General features: G+C 33.5%; 1 protein-coding gene across 2 annotated transcripts in view; it reads right to left on the bottom strand.

The window, feature by feature from the left end:
- The window catches only part of ERG (ETS transcription factor ERG), a 498,711-nt gene extending 482,709 nt beyond the window's left edge, over positions 1 to 16,002 (bottom strand). Inside the window, exon 1 of one of the 2 annotated variants that reach the window (XM_053705930.1) lies at positions 15,963 to 16,002. The gene's annotated coding sequence lies outside the window, so the exon portion shown is untranslated. The remainder of the gene's footprint in view (positions 1 to 15,962) is intronic. The other variant, XM_053705928.1, reaches the window with a different exon arrangement.
- Positions 16,003 to 16,856: the final 854 nt, after the last annotated feature.

Below are 16,856 nucleotides of genomic sequence, written 5' to 3'. Positions count from 1 at the left end.
CCTTTACGGAAGACAATAATTCATTATTGGCAGCATTGTCAATGAGGTCTAAGTGTTCCCTTTACTAACACACATGAAAATCAAAAATAATTCCGCAGGATTCGGATAGAAATAGATAATTTTTTGTACGCTCCGTGATCAAATGTATCCATTTCTCTTGAAACTGAGCTTGAGCCCAATATATATATAAAACATTGTTACAAAGATCGTGGTGTGCACACTCCTACCTCAATATGCTCTCATTAAAAGAAGCTCAGTCTTAACAAACCATATGATAGAAAGAACTATATTTTGATTCTCACTTCCCTTTAAGATGCTAGAAATGAAGCTAAGAGCTTTGAGAGGCCTTTTAGTGACGTCTATCCAGTTTATGTTCTGTTTAATGGACATGCAACCCCAAATTTTTCTTTCATGACTCAGATTATATAATTTTAAGTAAATTTCCATTTTACTGCTATTATTTGTGCTTCATTCTCTTGGTATCCTTTGTTGAAGAAGCAGCAATGCACTACTGGGAGTTAATTAAGCACCTCAAATGAGCCAATGTCAAGAGGCACGTGTGTAACCACTAATCTGTAGCAAACTCCCAGCAGTGCACTGCTGCTCCTGAGTAGACCTAGGTATGCTTTTCAGCAAAGGATACCAAGAGAATGAAGTCAATGTAATAATAGAAGTAAATTGGAAAGCAATTTATGTTCTATCTAAATCATGAAAGATACATTTTGGTTTTACTGCCCCTTACACATTCTCTGAATCTATCTGTGGCCCATAAAACTAAGTACTTTAACATACACTTATTGAGCAACAGTGGAGTTTCTGGTGCAGGACGCATAAAAATAATATGAGAAAAAAACAGAATCCTCTAAGCAGTTTATATTTATTTTTCAAATTCTTCCATACCCAAAACATAATCATCATAAATTTACTCATTCGGGACAAGTAGGCAGTTATCTTCTTTTGATCTGGATATGGAGAAAATGAGGCATTTAGCTGAAGAAAAAAATAAAACGTAGCTGGAAAAACATATGACACTTTTACTAAACAGTTCATCACCAAATGATAAATTAAAATAAACACAAAATGCGTATTCCACATCCCAAGAGTTTTTACCTCATCAACTTCAAATCTTGTCTTAAAAAAATAAAGCTAATAATGAAAATGAAAACAAGCCACAATGACTAGAAAACTTGCCCTCGTCCTAAGAAAAATAAGACGAGTAATCCTGCGTGGTTACAAAGGACTTGCTTCAACCACACAGTAACCGAGTCACTCAAAATACTTTTCTTTCCACTGAAAACCCTTGCAGGCGAATATTTATTTCTTTTGTCAGATTCCCAAATATATGGCTGCTTGATTTGATTCTAACTTTACATAAGACACTGTGCCTGTTATTCATGAGGCAGCGGTCCCCTGCAGCTAACAAGGATCAAGCAAAACTGGCAACCAAAATAGTCTACGTGCTTCATGAATCCAAATATTTGTTTAACCAATCAAGTTTTTATTTCATTATAAAAAATAAAGGGTGGAGATTTAAAGGGGCATTATAGAGAAATTCTAGAGTGGAAGCAAAATGTTGTGTTTCTTTTAAGAATTGTATTTTTAATGAATTCCCTTCATTTACAATGTGCTGAACTCCTTTAAAGCATTTAAAGGGACACTGAACCCAAATATTTTCTTTTGTAATTCGGAAAGAGCATGCAATTTTAAGCAACTTTCTAATTTGCTCCAATTTTTCTTCAATCTCTTGCTATCTTTTTTTGAAAAAGAAGGCATCTAAGCTTTTTTTGGTTTCAGTACTCTGGACAGTATTTTTTTATTGGTGGATGAATTTATCCACCAATCAGCAAGGTCAACCCAGGTTGTTCACCAAAAATGGGCCGGCATCTAAACTTACATTTGTGCATTTCAAATAAAGATACCAAGAGAATGAAGAAAATTTGATAATAGGAGTAAATTAGAAAGTTGCTTAATTCTGAATCACGAAAGAAAAAATTTGGGTACAGTATCCCTTTAAACATGCAGTCATGTTTGCACTCCACCTCTTTCTGGTCCAGATGAGTTTACAGCCAGTAATTGGAGCATATGCATGTATGCCAACTTCTCATTTGCTCAGTTTTATCCTTATGTAGAGCTACACAGGAGCATAGATTTAACTATGTATTTAATATCTGCAGGATTTACACACAGTAAAACAAAGGTATTATATATAAATGGTATTATTTATATATATATATATATATATATATATATATATATATATATATATATATATATATATATATACACACACACACACATATAAATATATATATATATATATATATATATATATATATATATATATATATATACGCACACACACATATAAATATATATATACAGGGAGTGCAGAATTATTAGGCAAATGAGTATTTTGACCACATCATCCTCTTTATGCATGTTGTCTTACTCCAAGCTGTATAGGCTCGAAAGCCTACTACCAATTAAGCATATTAGGTGATGTGCATCTCTGTAATGAGAAGGGGTGTGGTCTAATGACATCAACACCCTATATCAGGTGTGCATAATTATTAGGCAACTTCCTTTCCTTTGGCAAAATGGGTCAAAAGAAGGACTTGACAGGCTCAGAAAAGTCAAAAATAGTGAGATATCTTGCAGAGGGATGCAGCACTCTTAAAATTGCAAAGCTTCTGAAGCGTGATCATCGAACAATCAAGCGTTTCATTCAAAATAGTCAACAGGGTCGCAAGAAGCGTGTGGAAAAACCAAGGCGCAAAATAACTGCCCATGAACTGAGAAAAGTCAAGCGTGCAGCTGCCAAGATGCCACTTGCCACCAGTTTGGCCATATTTCAGAGCTGCAACATCACTGGAGTGCCCAAAAGCACAAGGTGTGCAATGCTCATAGACATGGCCAAGGTAAGAAAGGCTGAAAGACGACCACCACTGAACAAGACACACAAGCTGAAACGTCAAGACTGGGCCAAGAAATATCTCAAGACTGATTTTTCTAAAGTTTTATGGACTGATGAAATGAGAGTGAGTCTTGATGGGCCAGATGGATGGGCCCGTGGCTGGATTGGTAAAGGGCAGAGAGCTCCAGTCCGACTCAGACGCCAGCAAGGTGGAGGTGGAGTACTGGTTTGGGCTGGTATCATCAAAGATGAGCTTGTGGGGCCTTTTCGGGTTGAGGATGGAGTCAAGCTCAACTCCCAGTCCTACTGCCAGTTTCTGGAAGACACCTTCTTCAAGCAGTGGTACAGGAAGAAGTCGGCATCCTTCAAGAAAAACATGATTTTCATGCAGGACAATGCTCCATCACACGCGTCCAAGTACTCCACAGCGTGGCTGGCAAGAAAGGGTATAAAAGAAGAAAATCTAATGACATGGCCTCCTTGTTCACCTGATCTGAACCCCATTGAGAACCTGTGGTCCATCATCAAATGTGAGATTTACAAGGAGGGAAAACAGTACACCTCTCTGAACATTGTCTGGGAGGCTGTGGTTGCTGCTGCACGCAATGTTGATGGTGAACAGATCAAAACACTGACAGAATCCATGGATGGCAGGCTTTTGAGTGTCCTTGCAAAGAAAGGTGGCTATATTGGTCACTGATTTGTTTTTGTTTTGTTTTTGAATGTCAGAAATGTATATTTGTGAATGTTGAGATGTTATATTGGTTTCACTGGTAAAAATAAATAATTGAAATGGGTATATATTTGTTTTTGTTAAGTTGCCTAATAATTATGCACAGTAATAGTCACCTGCACACACAGATATCCCCCTAAAATAGCTATAACTAAAAACAAACTAAAAACTACTTCCAAAAATATTCAGCTTTGATATTAATGAGTTTTTTGGGTTCATTGAGAACATGGTTGTTGTTCAATAATAAAATTAATCCTCAAAAATACAACTTGCCTAATAATTCTGCACTCCCTGTATATATATATATACACACACACATATAAATAAATATATATATATATATATATATATATATATATATATATATATATATATATATACACACACACACACACTTGCATAAAATAATAAAATTATTTAAAGCTGTTATTAGCATTTGAACTGTTTTACTGCACAAGGACATTTTCACTTGATTAGCCTCTTGAATTTGACCAATCTCATCGCCTTATCTGTGGCTAATTAGGGACGGATATAAAGTGGTTCACACACTGTTTAGAATGTTGCACTATTAAAGTTCTGTTTTTCTTACACAAAGCACTTCTAAAATTTCACAATTTAACTGCAGGAAAAGAGAATAACCTAAATATTGATAGTACATTAGCCCACTAGGCACCTTGGTAAGGAAAAATGAAATGGTAAGTTGCCACAAATGGGTTGTAAAAGCCACAAACCAACTTTATACATCTTAAAGGGACATAAAAAAGCCACATTTTTGTTTCATGATTCAGATAGAGGATACAACTTTAACCAGCATTCCAATTTACTTCTATTATCTGATTTCCTTAATTCTTTAGGTATCCTATGTTGAAGAAATAGCAATGCACATGAGTGAGCCAATGACACGAGGCTTCTGTGTGCAGCCATCAATCAGCAGCTCTGAGGCTATTTAAATATGCTACCCAACAAAGTATATCAAGCGAATAAAGCAAATTAGATAATAGAAGTAATTTGGAAAAGTTGTTTAAAATTCCATGTTCTATCTGAATCATGAAAGAAAAAATGTGGGTTTCATGTCCCTTTAAAGGAGCAGTAAAGTAAGAATTATGCTGTCAGGATTTAGATCAGTGTTTCTCAACCGCTGTCCTCAAGTACCCCCAACAGGCCAGGTTTTCATTATAGCTTAACCAGTGCACAGGTGAAATAATCAGCTGATCATTAACCATGGTTACTAACTTGCGCTCACCCATCAGCTGATTATTCACCTGTGCACTTGTTCAGCTATAAAGAAAACCTGGTCTGTTGGGGGTGTTTGAGGACCGTGGTTGAGAAACAATGATTTAGATGGAGCATGCAATTTATAATAACTTTCTAGTTTACTTTGATGATCTAATTTGCTTCATTCTCTTGGTATATTTTGTTGAAAAGCATATCTAGGTAGGCTTAGATGGAATACTGAGCGCTAGCTGCTGATTGGTGGCTGCACATATATGCATCTTGTCATTAGCACCCGATGTATTTAGCTAGCTCCCAATATTACATTGTTGTTCCTTCAACAAAGGATACCAAGAGAGTGAAGCAAATTTGGGAATAGAAGTAAAATGGAAATTTGTTTAAAATTGTTTTCTCTATCGGAATCATGAAAGACAAAAAGTGGCTTTCATGTAGCAGCTAGCTTTAGAGTTTCCTTTTCTTACTATTGTTAATTGTATTTTTTATAGAGAATTACATTTTGGGGTCTATTTATGTAGGTGCGGACAGACATGATCCTCTATAGCGTATCATGTCCGCCGCACATCGATAAATCTGTCGGCATGTATCATTGCAGCAGCAGTTCTTGTGAACTGCTGGTGGGGGTATCAATCAACCCAAACGTATTCGATCGGGCTGATTGCTGTCCGCCACCTCAGAGGACCACTGCTTCTAAACTTCTGCTTCAGTCGGAACTGAAGCGCAGAGGGTCGGAATCAGCATCCGCTGCTTCATAAATAGACCCCTTTGAGTTGAATGTTCTTTTAACTTTTTCTGAATATCTAAAATCTGTATTACATTTACATTTTATTGCTTTATATTTTTTATGTTGGCATTTATTTCAATGCATATGTTTCCAAGAAAAATTGAGATCACAGTGAAAATGTTTCATTTTGTTAAAGGAAAATGTGCTCAGGCTTTCTAGTCCATCTATATAGTTTTAAGCAGCTTTCCAATATTATTGTACAAAAATGTTGGCATTTATCAGATTTTTAACTCCAAGACTTGCAGCTTTAACACCCTCTAGTGCCAACCATTCAGTGCATGAGACAGCAGATTGTTGCATGCACACTTACTTCTATTATCAAACTTGCTTTGTTCTCTTGGTATCCTTTGTAAAAGAGCTAATCTAAGTAGGCTGACAGAAGCTTTGGAGCATGCACGTGTTGTTAGCAGATTCTGGCAGCAGTTTTTGCACCTATGTATAACATTGCTATAAAACATTGTTGGGAACACTGCTAACAGATGGCTCTTTAACAAAGGATACCAAGAGACCTAAGCAAAATTGATAAAAAGAGGTTCATTGAAAAGTTGTTAACAATTTTATGCAGTATCCAATCCATTTAAGTTTCATTTTGACTTTACTGTCCCTTTAAGTGTGTGCACTGAAGCACTCACAGATCAGTGGTGTGTTTGTGCATACTACAATCATGTTGTAATTACATTTAAAATCACATTTTTTAAAGCAATAATTTTAGAAAGTATAAAGCTTTAGATTTTCCAAAGTGTTTTAGTTTCTATAAAGAAATTGGGATGTTTTTTTCCCCCACAAACTATCTCTTCGGCTGAGGGTAATCAGGGACCGCTATTAAACAGTCAGTAAGAGAGAATGTGGAAATACTGTCTAGCAGGGTTTCCACACAGCCATTATTCCAACACACTCTTGTGTATTGACTGCAATTTTTGTCCCTAATACTCCTCAGCAGAAGAGATTGATCAAGGGTAAACCTAGCTTTCAACATGGCAGTGCACATTAATTTATAAAAATGCAGTAGTATTAAGAAGACCAACAATTTTCAGAGTTAAATTACAGGAAAAAAGGGGCAAAAATTAATAATGAACGTATACTGCAAAGTTTGTTTACTACACATAAATGTATTTTATATTACAATCTCAAAGTGTTTAAAGTCCTTTTAAATTGAACATTTAGGTACAGATTTATTTTTTTAAATAATAATACTTAAAACATTGGAAGTTTCAGAGTTTATAAAAAATATATAATCAAAGTATCTTTCTTAGGCATTAATATCCTGCTCGTTTTTGAGTAAAACTATGAATTTCTGAAAATAGAAAACCTATGTGTGTAGAGGGAGATGAGCTGCAGGGTGTGTTCCACATACAAACGTATTCATTTCATACTCTGCTGGCACAATAACTGCATAGCAAGTAAGATCTTTCTCTAAGGTCACTACTGTGCCTCTGCAGGGGCTGGCAATAAATGCCCACATCAGACTAACTCAGATGCGGCTGGACCTGCAGCCGTTGCTAGTTACATGCTCATGTCAGATCTCTGAACTGACTCAGGCAATTAAAGGGACACTAAACCCATTTTTTACTTTCCTGATTCAGATATAGCATGCATTTGTAAGCAGCTTTCTAATTTATTTGAAAAAGCAGGAATGAAAGCTTAGGAGCCGGCCCAATTTTGGTTTAGCACCCTGGATAGAGCTTGCTGATAGGTGGCTACATTAAGCCATTCAATCATCATGCGCAACCCAGACGCTGAACCTAAAAATGGGCTGAATCTGAATCTTTCATTCCTGCTTTTTCAAAAAAAGATACCAAGAGAATGAAAAAATTGATAATAGGAGTAAATTTGAAACTTGTTTAAAATTGCAGTCCAGAAGTTGTATGTATGTACAGTATGTGTATACAGCTGTTTATGGATGCTGTTTAGCCAGTGGCATGAGGTGTTACCCAATTAAAGGGACATCATACTCATATGCTAAATCACTTGAAACTGATGCAGTATAACTGTAAAAAGCTGACAGGAAAATATCACCTGAGCATCTCTATGTAATAAAGGAAGATATTTTACCTCACAATTTCCTCAGATCACCAGAGTAAGTTCTGTGTAAAAAAGTTATACATCAGCTGCTGTCCAGCTGCAGGTAAAAAAAAATAAAAAAATGAAGAAATGAACTGCAGCCAGTGCTGAGGTCATGAATTATTTTACTGTGATCTCATGAGATTTCACTTAACTCTCACTTAACTCTCATGAGATTTCATAGATTTCACAGTAAACTTCCTTAACTGAATAGGAAAATAACACAAGTGTGCATGAGGCTCACTCCCTTGCCGGTCCCGGGACAAGCATACTGTTTTGCATGGGGTGTGAATACTTTGGACATTTTGAGGTAAAATATCTTTATTTTTACATAGAGATGTTCAGGTGATATTTTCTAATAAGCCTTTTACAGCTCTGCTGCATCACTTTCAAGTGTTTCAACATTTGGGTATCATGTCACTTTAAGTTTAAAAGTGCAGTCCACTCCAGGATTCTGTGTTTAGCTGTGAGCTAGCATGTGTGGCTGTAGGTTTGGACCCAGGTAAGAAGAGACCTGGGAGTAGTTCCTGGGCTTATCACCAATTGGTCAGACACTGTAATAAACTCTTCATTTTATGCTTTTATCCTAGCTCTCTACATCCAAGTAAGTGTATAGGCTAGATGATCTAAGAAGTCTTCTCAGTATGGAGAGGTCCCTCAAAGGATTTTAGAAACACTATTTTATCTTTAGAGACGTTTATTTCACTATGCAATATAAAGTCTAAAAAGAGTTTTGGATTATCAGGACTATAGTAATGGCCTTTGTGTATACATACATATATGTATAAGATAAGGATGGCTTTTTTATAGAGAGAAATATAAGATGAGGAAGTCTGCTCTCCTTGTAAGAACATTCCCTTCAATGGGTTGTGGTTTTAATTAACAAAAACAGCTATGTCAAATATATAGATAAACATAAAGGAGTTATTCTTTAGTTGGTATAACAAGACATTAGCAACACATTAAGAAGAAACAAATTTTACAATACACTACCCCTAAATTCTCAACAGTTACAGTATTATTAATAATTTAATTCAGATTTGTGTGATTATTCTAAGTAAGGGTTCCATTGCCTTTTAACGAAAATTAGTTCCATAAGATAAAATATGAATTTCCTTAGCCTTGTCTCACTTGAAAGCATACTGATTTCCTAGCAAATCTAGGACAAATAAAAAGAAAACCTTGGTAGCATAAACAACAATTTTGAGAAATATTCTTGAAATATTCCAAACTATAAAGGAATAGCATTTAATCTGAGTAAAACCTATATTTAAACCTATATTTAAAGGAACAGTTTACCCTAAAATGCCCGCTTTCATTTGTTCCCAATGATCCATTTTGCCTGCAGGAGTGTTTACAAATAGTTCCTTTGCCTTTATTTCAGCATTTGGAATAACTAATTTTGCCAGTGGAACCCCTACCTATACTGAAAGTTTTTATACTTAAGTATAGGTTATACAAAAAGCTGTGTAAACATATCCAGCAGAAGAAATTACACTCCCAGTGGGAGGTAGCTGAAATAGTAGGCATGATAATTAATACAATGTTAATTTCCAATTGTTCTCTATAAGTATTGGGATTTGGTTTACAAACAGAGCTAAGCATGTGTGTGCAGAGAAAGTGATAACATAAGGAGATCTGCAAGCTCAACCCATTTTGATGGGTTGTGGTGTCAGAGAACAAAACCAGCTGATTCGTATACAAAATTAAACCAAAAGAAGAAATTTCCCGTACAATTTAAACTCTGCAGCTGGTATAACAATTCAATGGAAACATTTTAAGGGAAAAACAATTTCATAGTATACTGCCCTTTAAATGTGTAAAAAATAGGCATTAAATAGCGCCAAAGTACAGTATCTGAAAGTTGCAAAAAGCATGTAAAGACTGCCGTAACTACTATTAAAAAGCATAAAATGCACAATATAACATCACTTATCAGAATAATAATTCCTAGCAACGTAATCAAAAGATCCAATTCAGTGATATATTTCTGAACTAAATAAAGGATGCTGTAGACGTGAATTAAACTGGTAGAATTTGAGAAGTCGGCAATAAACAAAATATTTGCTCCTAGTCTGACTTATTTGGCTTTTCCTTCCATGGGACTTGTATATAGGTCTCTGGAAGTAGAATGTTTGCAGAGCTGCTTCCACTTATAAAGCGGGATGAATGAACGCTGATGTCATCAGGTATCTTGTGTGGATATTATTTCACTATAACTCACATATTTCATGCTTGCTTGCAGTCTATCTTTACATTGTGTTTACAGACATCCAGAATAGATGCACAAGGGGAGACATCCAATCTTTCATCATCAATTAGAGTAAACACCACATTTCACTGAAAATAATATGCTAGAACTATAACTTATTTTAGTTTTTACTGAAAGCAACAGACCATCATTCTTTGGAAACACATCTATCATCTATCTATCTATCTATCTATCTATCTATCTATCTATCTATCATCTATCTATCATCTATCTATTATCCATCTATCTATCTATCTATCTATCTATCTATCTATCTAGCATCTATCTATTTATCTATCTATTTATCTATATATCTATCATCTATCTATCTATAGCTATCTATTATCCATCTATCTATCTATCTATCTATCTATCTATCTATCTATCATCTATCTATTATCCATCTATCTATCTATCATCTATCTATTTATCTATCTATCTATCTATCTATCATCTATCTATCAATCTATCTATCATCTATCTATCATCTATCTATTATCCATCTATCTATCTATTTATTTATCTATTTATCTATCTATCTATTATCCATCTATCTATTTATCTATCTATTTATCTATCTATCTATCTATCTATCTGTCTATCTATCTATCTATCTATCTATCATCTATCTATTATCTATCTATCCATCTATCATCTATCTATCTATGTATCTATCTATCTATCTATCTATCTATCTTTCTATCATCTATCTATCTATCTATCTATCTATCATCTATCTATTATCTATCTATCCATCTATCTATCTATCTATCATCTATCTATTTATGTATCTATCTATCTATCTATCTATCTACTATAGCTAGTATCACCTGAAATGAAGTCTCTCATTTTTACTGAGGGTGTTATGAATTTAATTTGTAATTATTACGTAACCTATAGTAATGCCCTAAATCTTGTGTCTAATGCTTTAGGTAATTGTCATTTATGAATAAAGCACATCATGACTAGAGTAATCTAGACGAGTAATCTCACCAATCACTGCGTATGTTTATTTGTGGGGAGAAGAGGTTCAGTGTTAATACCATTAAGTAAATGAGCGTCTATTTCCATATGACAGTGTCATCTCATGTCTTTTTAAGAGGAAGCTCTTCTCTTTGAAATCAGGGGTGAGAGAGAGAAACCATTTAGGTGCGTCCCTTTTTTTACTTAATATGTTTTGAAATTGTATATCACACATATGATTACTGGAGGGTCATTGAAGGTGCATTGTTTATGCTTAGTATGCAACAGCAATTAAGCACTGAATTGAAAATGATCTTTACACACAATATATATTTTGAAAGCATTTCAAACTGTCATTTTTTTAACTTGTGTTACAATCCAGGGACAAACTCCTTTAAAAGTCTCTTAAGTCTTATTTACTTGATCCCCTTTGCTGTGAGAAATTAATAACAGATATTAACATTCAACTTTACTGCTCAAGCAATTACTGCTTAAATATTTTCAGTCTAATTACAGAGAAAAGGGACAAAATAAATAATGAAATTACATGAAAAAAATTCTACTCATGTTTAACCATTTTGGGTTAGATTACAAGTGATACGATACAATTAGCAAAATATCGTGGGTCCGTTAAGTTGCATGCGTATTACAAGTTTATAGTAAATGCGTTCGCTTAAGCACAAACTAATTTAACGCGCTCCGGTTAGTGTGACTGAAAACCTTACGCAAAGGGTTAGAAATAAAATAAAGTTGCACCAAACACAACATTAATACATTTAAATAAACTGTTACACTCATATAAACCCTATATGATCAAAAATAGTCATATTAATATTAATACATTTTTTATAAGGGTTCAAAGATATATGGTATATGGCAATGTATTTGCATAGGGCTATAATATATATACGTATCTAAATAATAATTCTATAATCATATTTAATAATGTGTTTTACTGTGTATTTACTGTAAATATTTAACATTCCAATGTTCTTTACATAGGGGAAAATGCTAATTGTATTTTTAAATTGATACCTGTGTATATTAATATATATATATATATATATACAGGTATAGATATATAATTTATTTTACATTAACAGTATCATATATATATATATATATATATAAATATATATTTAATAATTCAGATTACATTTTATCTATGTGAAGAACATTTGAATGTAAATTATGCGTCGGTCTAATGTGGTGTTGGATTAGCGCACACGCAGAATTACTTAATGTAAGGCACATTATGTAAATATTTATTATAAAATATTGATAAAAATATTAATAATAATTATAGGTACTTTAAAATATAAATATATATTATATATTATATATATTAATATTTTTCAATATTTTATATCTAATAAATACATAACGCACCTTAATATAACTCATGTCGGGTTAGCATGCATGAACAGTTAGTATACTCCTGTCGAGTTTATGTACGCAAACCCGACAGGAGTATACTGATTCTTCATGTGCGCTAACCTAACATGAGTTAGATTAATTCTTCATGTGCGCTAACCAGATACTGCATAATACTTATGCATATTGTACATTCCAATGTTCTTCACATAGAGAAAAATTACTTTTTATTTTTTAAATATATATTTCTATATAAATCTGGTAATGTGAATGTAAAATATATACATGTACCATCTATATGAATAGATATGGGTACAGATATATTAAGGAATATCTATTTAAAATAAAAATAACATTTTCCTGTATGTGAAGAACATTGGAATGTTAAATATTAATAACTCTGATCGAATTATCGTGCGTGCGGTAAGTGTTAGAATTTTTTCTTCTGTGCTCTCCATTGAAGTTACAGCGGTTGCAATATTCAAAGTCTTTTAGTTTAGAGCGTGTCGGGTTTTACTTGCGTGCAAACATTTTACTTTCACCTAATAATACGGGTGCTTACCAGAGTGCACAAAATCCTTACTTTTGGCAGTGTTATCGCTCGTGCAAAACCACTAAATGTAGCACCATTAGTAAACTGGTCCCTTATGGGGAATTCATTTTGAGTTTAATATCTTTTTAATCCTGTGAAAACACTGTAGGTCTATGTAATGGAACTGGCTCTATACAGTGATGAGGCCTGGTCTGTATATTACAAGTAGACCAGAACTATAAAAAAAATATCTTAGAATCCAATTGTACTCAAATCCGCCCACCAATACTAGAACAAAACAATATGCATATATTCTTTTTTTTCCTTTCTTTGGTTCACAATAACAAAAGCCAGGATGAAGTATATTACTTTTCCTTTTTTATAATGTCATAATTTAATATTTAGTAAAATGTGACATGATTAATAAGTATTTCTATTCATTTTTATTTGTGAATCTCTGACACGTTCTGTAACTCTGCATATATCAGTAAGGGAATACAATGACACACATTCAAGTGTCCATATAAAAGATACTAAGCAAAATAAATGAATACAAGGACAGGAAGTCCCTCCTCCGAAGAGCTTGGGAAACATAATGATTGTTTAATCAATTATCTGCAAATTCTCAAAGTTATCAAATCTTAAAAAAACAATTCATTTCTATTGCTACCCATTTAAATGCCTAAATTCTTTAATCTTTTGACTACCATTAAGAGAAATGCAGCCAAATCAGATCTTATTCATATGTACTAATATAAAAACAAAGCATTAATCAAATTTGTATATACATAAAGGAGAACGTAGCAGAATATTTGTTTTTAAAGTGTAATGTCTACAAATATTATGAATGCTTCATAAAATGTAGAAAATGAATAAGAAAATAAACCAGATGAGATAAATATGTAAACACATGATAAAGCGTGCACCTATGTATAACATTAGACTAAGATGTATTTACAAATAACAAATGATGTCTACAGCAGACGGAGCAGCAATGCATCGGAAACAAGTTTAGTTTTTCAGCCCCTGCACTGAGTTCCTTGTTCAGATGTCACCAACACATGTATATAAAAAGGCTGAACTTCTTGTCCCTAGTGAATGGTCCTCATGTTTTGTTAAGAAACCAGCTCTGAATGTGACTTTTCTGTATTACTCCTTTGATAGAAAATCTATAACTTTTTAACATACAAAAGGATTGAACTCTTGCTTGTAAATGTATTTTCCGTGTTTTTGTTTTAATCTACCTACTGCTCATGCACCTGGAATGATAATTGAAGTTATAGTGAGAGTGGTGATCAGAACAAAACATTGTTTCTGAGGATGGGTAATTTGTTGTACATCAAGCATTAATGCTATGCTAATCCTCTGAGTATGGTTCTGTGGCATAAAGTGTGTGTGTTTATATAAGTATATACTGTGTATGTGTGTGTGTTTGTATATATATATATGTGTGTGTGTGTGTGTGTGTGTGTATATATAAGTATATACTGTGTATGTGTGTGTGTGTATATATATATATATATATATATATATATGTGTGTGTGTGTATATATATATATATATATTTATATATGTGTGTGTATATACTGTATATATATATATATATATATATATATATATATATATATATATATATATATATATAAGTTCAGAAAAGAAAAAGTTACAAATCCTCTCAATATTAAAGATATTAAAGTATTAAAGACAAGAAACAAAATGCAATATCGTAAATTCACCCTGCTATTATATAATATATAATATCCACAGTGTATTGTCAATAATAGAAACATGAACTTGAATACTTTGCCTTTGATATATTATATATATGCTTTACTTAAAGGGCCACTGTAAGTAAATATTTTCTATGCCTGTTACTAACTAACTACCCCAAATACGCTTTTTATCAATAGCATTTCATTAACAGATCTCTACCGTATATTAGAAGTCTTGTCTGCAAATTTAATTGTTTTCCAAACCCACTCCGTGGGTATTCTTTGCTCTGTACCAATCCGTTTACAATACCTAGGTTTCAAAATGGCGCTTTAAACACAAAGTTATTGGTTTAAGTATTTTGAACACGCAGTGCTGAAAATAATGGGCAGGATAACGTGACATCATCGGCGAATAAAAGATATAACTTTTAGAACGTTATGAAACTTCGTTTTGGAGAAAATATAGGTCAGTAGGTTTTAATTAATGTTTATTAACTTTAATATGTTAGTTGTTTAGCTTAAAAATTATAACAGAAAGTAATCCTTTAAATGTAGCAGTGGCTAGTATTTGAAATATAGGTTCCTAGCTCTAAGTAAGAACAATGGCCAAAGTCAAGTTGTAGAAATAAAAACATTTATGAAAGTGAGTCAAGCAAATGATTATATTACTGTATTATTCTTAATCATTTATAGATGTGAGAGTCACTGGCTAGCAATATGTAAGGTTAATACTTATATTTCATTCACAAGTTTGCACAAGAGTCAAGTGAGCAGCCATGAGATTCTATAGTATACGTTTCTTTGCCATCAGTAGTTTAGGGTCACAAACTTCCTTTTTTTACACATCACTATTCATCCCGTTCACTGACCTCACGTTCAAAATAAACATAAGTGGAAAAAAAACTCTACAATCCCATCTGGATGGAGCAAGTTGGAATCGTTAACCAAACATCACATGTTGCTTTCTCTCTTATTAAACTGCAGAGCTGGCTCTCATCTCTCATAGAAAAGGAGATCTTAAAATGCTCCTAAGAAATCCATTACCCAGCTTTATACTTGGTGACAACAGCAATTCCATTACAACATTTCTGACAAAAAGAGTCAAACTCTTAAAGTTGCAGCAACATTTCACTCCATATAGCAGAAGACAACATACATAGTAAAAAAAAGCAACAGGGCCACTGATTACATCAATATCATGTATAGCTGCTCACCTATACAATTTAGTATTTAATATATTTGCTTATGTTGGTCCTTCATTTGCTCATTTCCCTTCTAAGCCTCATTTTCTGTGTTTCAGACACAGATATAGAGGTCCTTTCCTGATGTGCAGAAACTCAGTAACAGTCAGCAACTTCACACTATACCAACAGCAAACAAAGGTAAAGAAAAAGTTTTAAAAACTTACCAATCTAGAGGAAGAGAGGGGCTCTCAGATCCGTGGATGGAGACTTGTACACTGCAGGAGGAGAGGGAGGAGGCGGAGGGAGGATATGGAGAGGCTGGACTGGATGCTGTAGTGGTTGCAGGAGCAGCAGCCAGCCAGCCTGAATGTGGATGTGTAATATCTGCGTGTGAGTGGGTAATGTGTACAGTGTTTGTGCTCAGTGGATAGACAGAAATGCACTGACTCACAGTCACTGGTAATGGGCTCAGCCCAGAGTGTGTAGGATTGAATGAATCTCTTTCTCCAATCAAAAACCCATGAAACCAAGTCCAGTCCTCAACACATCCACTACTAGAGCATCCTACGGCACAAAACCTAAGCAGAACAAAATATAAATAGTGTAAACCTTTAAATATGTTAGGAGCCAGGAGAATTGTAATTATAAAAAAACACGTAAAAATGCACAAAAAAAGAGATGTAAACTGTTTTAAATATTTTCTGCTTCATTTCACAGATGAGTAATGTCTCAAATATATATTGCTTCATTTGAGAATATTTTACATCATTAACAGTCATGAAAAATTTATACTGTAACTGTATACAAGCAAATGAGTGGAATATATTACAGTGAAAATTAATGATATCATTTTGTTCCTGTTTACAATGTTTATAATAACTATCATACTTAAGGCTGTAATTAATATTTTAATTTTTGAAATGGTGCTGTCATAAAAATACTTTTGAGAGCAAATGCATTCAAATGTAAAGTAAATAAACAGAAATACATACAAAATACATTTGCTGTATATACCTAATATGTTACTGGTGCAAAAGACACACAACCTTACTGCACGCACTACTGATGCAAGAAACACTATAAACACACTTCTTACTGATGCAAAACACCCACTAAAC

Source organism: Bombina bombina, chromosome 3 (genome assembly GCF_027579735.1).
Source record: "Bombina bombina isolate aBomBom1 chromosome 3, aBomBom1.pri, whole genome shotgun sequence".
NCBI classification, from domain to species: domain Eukaryota; kingdom Metazoa; phylum Chordata; class Amphibia; order Anura; family Bombinatoridae; genus Bombina; species Bombina bombina.
Note: the sequence above shows the minus strand (reverse complement) of the source record. Positions and strands in the feature narration are given on the sequence as shown.